The sequence below is a fragment of the Cyprinus carpio genome, chromosome A13 (genome assembly GCF_018340385.1).
Source record: "Cyprinus carpio isolate SPL01 chromosome A13, ASM1834038v1, whole genome shotgun sequence".
Classification (NCBI taxonomy): Eukaryota; Metazoa; Chordata; class Actinopteri; order Cypriniformes; family Cyprinidae; genus Cyprinus; species Cyprinus carpio.
The window spans coordinates 1,235,844-1,244,812 of record NC_056584.1 but is presented as its reverse complement, the minus strand read 5'-3'; the positions used below and the strand labels follow the sequence as shown (position 1 = coordinate 1,244,812).

The window sequence follows — 8,969 nt, the reverse complement described above, 5'->3', positions numbered from 1 at the left end:
ACTAAACCAATTCACCTTGGTGACCACATAATCATTTTGTATTACCTATTTTTATTAGCCATTTCACACAATTCAGAAAAACAGAAATGTGCAGGAACGATAGGCCTGTATTTATAGTATTATGAATGAAATGTGTGTTATTTGGAAGAAAGTCGAGGCGGGACTGACTTTAGCCCACTAATTCAATTAGAGTATTGCTCTATACAGTGGACCTTGTCCGTTCCATTTTGGAGACCCAGAGGTAAACTGTCCCCCGCACCGCGCCCCACTCCCCTTTCCACTTGTCACACAGCTTCTGAGCACGGCACCTTCTCAGCAAGCAGGGGCACCAATTTGCCAATTCCCCACATAGTGAAATGATAGATAATAGAAAACCACTTCCCAGAGGCGGCGCAGATGATTATTATTATTTTAACTGCTTGTGCCGCCCCCCATGTATCATGAAAAAATGCTGCCCCGGGCGGCTGCCTGGTTCGCCCGTGCCAAAAAACTGCTACTGTTTCCAATGCACATTATGTCATAAATGACCTGGCAAGGATCTGAAGACCAAATCCAAAACATGAAGTTGTACTCACCGTTTGACAGGAAGCACTGGATAGAGGATGTGTCTTAATCAACCTTTCAGATTTTCTGTACATCTCTGTGAAATTGTTATATGGTTTTTCCTTCCTCATTGTTTTTCAATTTACAGTGCTCTGAACTGCCGAAGCTTCCACTTTGTGTCAAAATTGTGGAGGTCGGACCAAGAGATGGACTTCAAACCGAGAAGGTAGATATTTCACAGTTCTAAAGTGCTTGTAGCATGTGGTTTGGCATGTTTATGATTTGCATTCTGCTTTAAAAATGTATCGTAACAAACTCAAAGGTATAAATATAATGAGTTGCCGATGAGTGGCATTGGTAAGCACAAAACATACTATCAATGACATGTTTAAATCACACATCTTTAGCATGGTTTAGTCAACGTAGACTTTAATTGGAAAAATGTGCCACTTCCTACTTATTTGTCCACCATTGTACCTATACATACAGTACAATTCCATGTAGTTGAAATGATCACTATTGGCAGTAAAACACTAACAAAATTATTCCTTTTCACAGAAATTTTGATTACGAGGCAGATTATTAGTCAATAAAGACATATTATCACACATTTCCTCACACATTACTATCTTATGACCTCAAAATACTTTTACCATAGTTACATGATTTGTAAACTACAAAGTTTATTAGCTACAGCATAGCATTTGTGATGTGGAACATTCGGTCACGATAAAAGACCTCAGTGGTTTGTAGAAGCAATCTAAAATGTCAGGGTTGCTTCAAAACACGTTTTTAACATTATAAGTTAGGTTTAGGTCAGGGGTAGGCAAGTTGCTCCTCTGCTGTCCTGCAGAGTTTAGCTCCAACCCAGAAAAAAAAAAAAATCAAAAATACCTTACCTGCCTATAGCCTCAGTGATCCTTAGCAATGAAGACATTGCTTAACATTGATTAGCTTGTTCAGGTGTGTGATAAGGGTTGGAGCTAAACTCAGCAGGATAATGGCTCTTTAGGACCAAACTTACTTACAAAACAGTTCTGACTCCCAATACTCAGGGCTTCCAGGCAGCTTTAAGTAAATATTTGCATAATTTACATTTATTTGCAATGATATTTGCAATTTACCTTTCATGCCACGTCAATGATATTTTTCTTGTATAATAAACCACTTTATTTATGCATGTGCTCTGCCTATGTTTTAACTACCCCTTTACTTTACATAAGAGTGTGACCTTAACATCTTGTACCATTTATTTGTAAATGTTTAGCCCATTTCTGTTAATTGCTTTCCTTGCTAATCATGCAAGTTGTGCTCACAAGCCAACGTCTATAAGCAGTAAGCACAAACTTGATTAAATGTTTCCCGTTAAAGGTTGAAGTAGGAGCTACTGAAGTGGCAGTGCTTGTTTCCGCCTCAGAGATTTTTAGCAGGAAGAACATCAACTGCTCCATATAGGAGAGTTTGCAGAGGTTTGAGCATATCATCTCTGCAGCCAAACGGGAAGGCATACCAGTGTGTGGGTGTGTTCCACAGACACCAGCTTCATCTATGTGTTTTCTTTGAGATTTAGGACAGTGCTCATTATGTACACTAGTATCGAAAGGAAATCAAGTCAACGCCAGGTAATGATGCCCAATCAGACTGACTGGATGAAAAGATTTTGATTAAACAAAGTGGTGAAGGGACGTATAGTGGATAAATGACCGGTATCTGTATGTTTGATTACAGCCTTGCTTGGGACTAACCATGAGCAGCCTAATACAGAATTGACTGATTTTGGGGGACTATCCGTGAAATTGTTAAACATGCCAAAATGAGTCAATCAGAGCATTCATATTGATTGTTCAAAGTATCCAGAATTTTTAAGAAATTAATGTGTCTTTCAAATTTTGCAGAAATAAATTTCTCTCCAGATTTTTGCCCATAAGGTGCCACCGTTGTACCCATTTGCTCTACAGTCACCTGTACTTAGTCACTACTTAACTAGGACAGGAGCAAACATTTATATTTATACAAGTAGATTCCAGGATCCATCTTTGGTGTAACATTGAGCAGGAAGAATATCACCTTCGAATGGAAACGATTGCATCCTAACAGAAAGTCATGTCTGTGTGCCATAGACCCAGTATTTTCTTCAAGTAATAGGCCAGTGTTCATTATGTGCACGTTCACACTTCATCACTAATTCTGAATGAGAATCTGACCAACAATCTGCCAAAGATGCAGAAACCGGCGGATTGTGTCGCAAGATTATAGTTACACAAAAGTTGTTGTTGTAAAGCAGATAAAGATCTGGACTGGTAAAGGGAAGGTTGTAGTCAAGACTGTAACCTCATACTCAGGATTTAGGGCTGACTTAACATAACAGTCAACAGTATCGGGCATTGAAGCCCCCCTGGGAGGACTTTTGAGAATTACATTGTTTTTGAAATTGCCAGAGCTTTATGCTGAATTCTGCAAGTGTGGAATTCAGTTAATCAAATTAATAATAATAATAATAATAATAATAATAATAATAATAATAATAATAATAATAATGGCGTGGCATACTGGATCATGGTCTGAAGTAATTACTGGATAGTTGAAAGTTTGACCCTTGCTGACATTTTTGACTGTTCTGCAGTGTGGATTGTTATGACTTTCCCTTCAGCTTCAACTCTTATTGGTAGCTGAATGCATAATAAAATAAGCTCAAATAAAATAATTAAGGTCAAGGTTTACCTCTGAGCTGCCAAAATTATACCACTGAGTCAGACATTTGAACCAGGTGACTGTCCCTGCAGATGACTGCAGGACTGTAGTTTTCAGGAGCCATTCATTATATAAGCAAGTTCCAAGACTGATCTTTGGTTTAACCAGAAGGTCAGTGGTTTCTTTTATTGTACTTACATTTTTTGGACTGTTCTCCTTTGAGGTTTTGAGATAGGGCACCAGAGCAGTCTGAAATGATTCCAGAATAAATGAGTAAATAAGTCAAGTTCCAGATGTGCATGCAGTGCTTTATATCAGTTACAAGTGCAAGTCCAAATGTGTCCAGAGTTTTTAGGCTGTGCTCTTTACTGTAAAAAACAAAAACAAAAAAAAAAACACTAACTTTGATAGAGAGCAGTCAGACTGACGAACTTATTCTGGCAAATGTGACTCAACGCCTAATGTTCTGGTAGCACACAGCAGTATCATCTGACGACCACAAGCCCAAGAGAAACATTTTCAACTTTTCAATTGTTTGTTCACTGTTTCTAGCAGAACATGTTTCCTCCACATATGGAAAGCACATATACCTTGTACGTCACTCTCTAGCACCGTTTCTCATTCCCACTGTCAACACTATTGGTACTTTTTGTCACAACCGTTCGACCCCGACCATATGTTTCGTCTGTTGCTGAACATTTTGTTTTATTCTGTGATAGATGTAATCTATTATAAGAGAAATTCTGGCCACTGTGGACTGTTCTGCTTGTGATTGCAGTAAAACAGCACTTGGCATTATTTCACCTATGTTGCATGACTGTTGGTACTGTAAGCTCAAAGCTATATATCCTCCGACATGTGCTGAACTTTACCTATCATAGTTCTTTCACATATTTCCAGGTACGTTTCCTGTGCTCTTGGCTGTCCATATGAGGGACAAGTAAAACCATCACAAGTCACAAAGGTATTGTAATAGCATCGTTCAATCCGAATAGAATTATTCAGTGTATAACTGGCCGAAGCGAAATCAAATGGGCCTTCCAGTATGCGATAAATCTTACTGAGTGTTGAGCGCTCTGCATATTTTTTCTTCCCACAGTTTTCATAGTCCCACAAGGCCCTTATTACGATGTTTGCTAAAAAGCCTGCATGACGCTGTAACACGGCAGTGCTTTTCTAATGCTCAGAATGAGCTCTCTGTGTGCACTCCTTCGTTTATATTTCCAGGGGGATAGTGTTTTCATGGCTTTCCTCTGTTCTGGCCCAGGTGGCAAAGCGGTTGTTTGAGCTGGGCTGTTATGAGGTATCCCTGGGGGACACCGTTGGCGTAGGCACTGCGGACTCCATGGCCAAGATGCTGAGTGATTTGTTGACAGAGGTGCCCGTCAATGCACTGGCGGTGCATTCTCATTGCTCTGCAGGTGAGCGACAATGTGGTGGTCACAATCATGAGGTACCTTCTTCATACATGAATGAGAGTTTGGGAGAAGGTGATATTGTAGCAAACCATCATATATGTCACCTGTAGTGTCATCTGTCACAATAAAACATCATGTGTGCACAGAACAAACTATATCAGGCTCTAGGACCAAAATATATTTTCTGCTATTTGATGTCTATTTAAATGTTTTGAACTTGTATGATATGATACACAATATGTTTGTCTGTCTTATTCTCTCCCAGGACTTGTCTGTAATTTATGCATTATTTATATTTTGTTCAGTTTTTCATTTATATTATGCATAGTAAAAGTTTTTTTTTTTTCAGTCATTCTCAATCACTGAATATTTTCTTTCAATTTCCATGTGCTCATATTAGTTATTTTGAATGAAGTCCTCTTATTTGTGGTTGTGGATGATTGTACTTACATAACTCTGATTAGACTGGCATAGCTTCCAATTCCGCTGGGAATGAATGAATGAATGAATGAATGAATGAATGAATGAATGAATGAATGAATGAATGAATGAATGAATGAATGAATGAATGAATGAATGAATGAATGAATGAATGAATGAATGATTTCTAAACAACAGGAATGAATGAATGAATGAATGAATGAATGAATGAATGAATGATCGTTCGTTCGTTCGTTCGTTCGTTCATTTTAGTTAACGTAGTTAGGTATTGTTTTAATTATAAGATATTTAAATAAAGATTTATAACTACAACAACAAAAAATAATCATTATAGGAGTTATACAAACAAAACTTCTTAAACAAAACAAACAAACTGCAAAAGGCATGCAATCATATTTAAAACAAATGTCTCATTTAATTAGACATACTTCTGGTTAAAAGTGCCACCCACTCCCAGCCTTTTTCTGAATCAAAATACAAATCATTTTGAGATTGCTACAGACATAGCTTCTGGCTCTATTCCACACCCCTGCATTGTATTCAAGGTACACATTTACATTTTGCAACATTGCTATTTATATATTACACATTGTAATCTTAACATTTCAAAGGGCACTACAACTATCTAACTAAAATAGCATCTGCTTTCATAGCACAGGCATTTGAAGGCAGCTCTGTTGCCCCCTGTGTGCTGAATTTGTTAGTGCCATAGTAATTTCAATCACTGAATATTTTCTTTCAATTTCCATGTGCTCATATTAGTTATTTTGATTGAAGTCCTCTTATTTGTGGTGTGGATGATTCTACTTACATAACTCTGATTAACTATATATATATATATATATATATATATTCACATAGCTATATATATATATATATATATATATATATATATATATATTTATTGTTAACTATATATATATATATATATATATATATTCACATAGCTAGAAATATGAGAAAATGTTCTTGCTAATGTTTAATACTTTCTAAACATTACCTAATGATTACTATATGATTATTTAATGTAAATTGAAATGCTTACAAATGTCAGTAAACTTTCAGTTTGTATATGGTCTTCATTTGTTGGTCTGTGTTTGTTGTGCAGACCTCGGTTTACACATCTTAACAACTTACCTGTTAATTATTTGTTCATGTTTTTGTAGTACCCAATCTAAAGTGGAAACTATTCATCACTTGCAAATGTTTATAAATGTTTACTAATCAGTAATACCTTTAAAGACCTGAATTTATCCTATTCACACATCTTTACTAATCATTTATTAATCAATTGTTCATGTTTTTGCAGTAGCCAATCTAAAATTGAAACTAATCATCATTATAGTCATTATAGTGTTCCTGTAGCTCAAGTGGTAGAGCATCGTGTTAGCAAGCGCAAGGTTGGGGGTTTGATTCCCCAGGAACACATGATAGGTAAAAATTGATAGCCTGAATGCACTGTAAGTCGCTTTGGATAAAAGCGTCTGCTAAATGCATAAATTTAATTTAATTTAATTTAATTTGTAAATGCTAATAAATGATTACTAATCATTTAGTATTTTTATGGACGCTGTAACAAGGTTTGTGTAAAGGGTGGCTGGTTAAGTTTAGCTAAATGCTTGGTAAAGACATAACAGATTGTAATGTTGGTGCAAAAAGGTGTTTTTTTTTGTTTGTTTTTTTTTGCCTTTGCACTCATATTGGTATACTACTCTTCAGTTTATCATTAAACAGGATATTCCTTGAATTATAAATAAACATTTTTTTTTAAGAAAATACTTCATTTATCAAAACAATATTAAATAAACAGAACCGTGTTCACTTATAATAAACTCACCCCTGTACACTGGTGACCCCTTAACCAAACCTATGCATAACCTTACCCGTATCACACCTCAATAGCAGCAAAAGTGTTGTGCGTAAACACAAGCTTTTAATCATTTTATAACATATGTTAAAATTTGTAGATTTTTTTTAAAGAAGTGCTTGATCATATGGAATTGAAAGTTTAATGACATTTGTAAGCATACTTACTGTACATAAAATACTGATTTGTTTAAACATTATCTAATGTTTAATAAGTTTATTAGCAAATATTAACAAGCACATTATCTCACGTTTCCAACTCTTTGAATATATATAAACTAATTATCTGGTAAGCATTATTTAATGTTTGTTAATAATTTATCAATGAAAGTTATTATAAAGTGTTGCCAAAAAATATATTACAACAATGCATCTAAAATCCAGTGCCAAAACGCTCAAATACTAAACAAATGGCATGCATTTGGATCTAGTAATGAAGAAACATGAACCAGAAATTTACAATGTCTTACCACCTTACCTCACAATCACACTCAGGCCTTCAGGGAAGACAACTAAAGCTACTGAAACACCCTCCCAACCCCCCTGTAGTATCAGCAATAACATTTATTCATTCATTTATTTTGTACTTTTACCTAAAAAGCACAGAACAACAACTACAGATAACACCCAAAATATGCTTACACAAAACTGCCAGGCATATTTCAATGTGACGACTAAACACTTTTATGAAACAATGCCTGCCTGTGGTTTAATTTTTTCCGAACCTTAAACCACAGAGCACGGCCGCAATTCAGAAATAACACTGGCATGGCTTTATCAGCTCTCCAGGGCTCTTTGTGAACTTTTTCTCAGTTTGTCTTCCCTCGCAGAACGCCACTACTCTTTGGGGGCTGGACGGGTCATTAGATATGAAGGGCTGGACACAAAGGCTTACCTATTAGATGTCTGTTTCATATGACAGTGGCTTGGCCCTTGACAAAGCCCATGAGATGGAGGCTAGAGTGGGGCCCTCAGGGGCTCCAACTCATCTGTCGCTAGGGCCGTTGAACTCTGTGACAATGCTGCGCTTAAAGGGCAAGGGGGAAATTATCCTTTCATCACTCGTTACTAAACAGAGGGAGACTGGGGAAAAGGAAAACCCTGCGCTCTAGTATATTCAATTCTCGCCTCCCACCCCTTCTTAGTTATTTTGCACAATGCACATTGGCATGCAATTATTGCATCCAGCTGCAGCTGATCACAGCGTGAGCATAAAAAAAGGCAGCATGTGCAATACATACCAAGTTTTCGCTGAGGAGCCGAGCCGGTGACCCGGCCGGTTCAGAGGTGGTACAGCAGCCGTGGCGACGGGACGTGACGTCTTCAGGGAATGAGGGTTACATACTTACCGAGACATTCTCTTTCTGTCGGTCGCTCTCGACATCACGCCGGTGACCGATGAATTGGGATCCTCTACCAAAGTGCCATGGATGCTGCCCCTTCCAGTGCCCTATGCTCGCAACAAGAAGACCACTCACCGTTGTCGTAGCACTACCCACTCAATGAGATTGGATAGCACCTCGGGACTCGACCATGAAGCCAGGGCTGAAGCAGTCTCATATGCAATAGCCCTAGTGGTGTAAGTGCAGCTGCAGCTGCCATATGCCCCAGGAGCCCCTGAAATAGTTTCAGTGGGACCGCCATCCTGCCTTTGAACGAATTCAAGCAGGTCAGCACCGACCGCACACGTTCCTCTGTGAGGCGTGCTGTCTGTTCAACTGAATCCAACTCCATACCGAGAAAAGAGATCCTCTGTGTTGGGCAGAGTTTGTTTTTTTCACAGTTGACCCAAAGACCCAACAGGCTGAGGTGCCAGAGCACCAAGTCCTTGTGCTTGCACAACTGAACCCGAGACTGTGAATGTATAAGCCAATCGTCGAGATAGTTGAGAGTGCGAACACATTGCTCTCTGAGAGGATCCAGAGCCACCTCCGTGATTTTCGTGAAGACACGGGGAGACAGGGACAGCCCTAAGGGCAGGACCTTGTCCTGATATGCCCGTCTTTCAAA

The 8,969-nt window shown here is 38.1% G+C and overlaps 1 pseudogene; it reads left to right on the top strand.

The window, feature by feature from the left end:
• The first annotated feature begins 523 nt into the window (after positions 1–523).
• Positions 524–8,969, top strand: part of LOC109048867 — a 28,518-nt pseudogene continuing 20,072 nt past the window's right edge.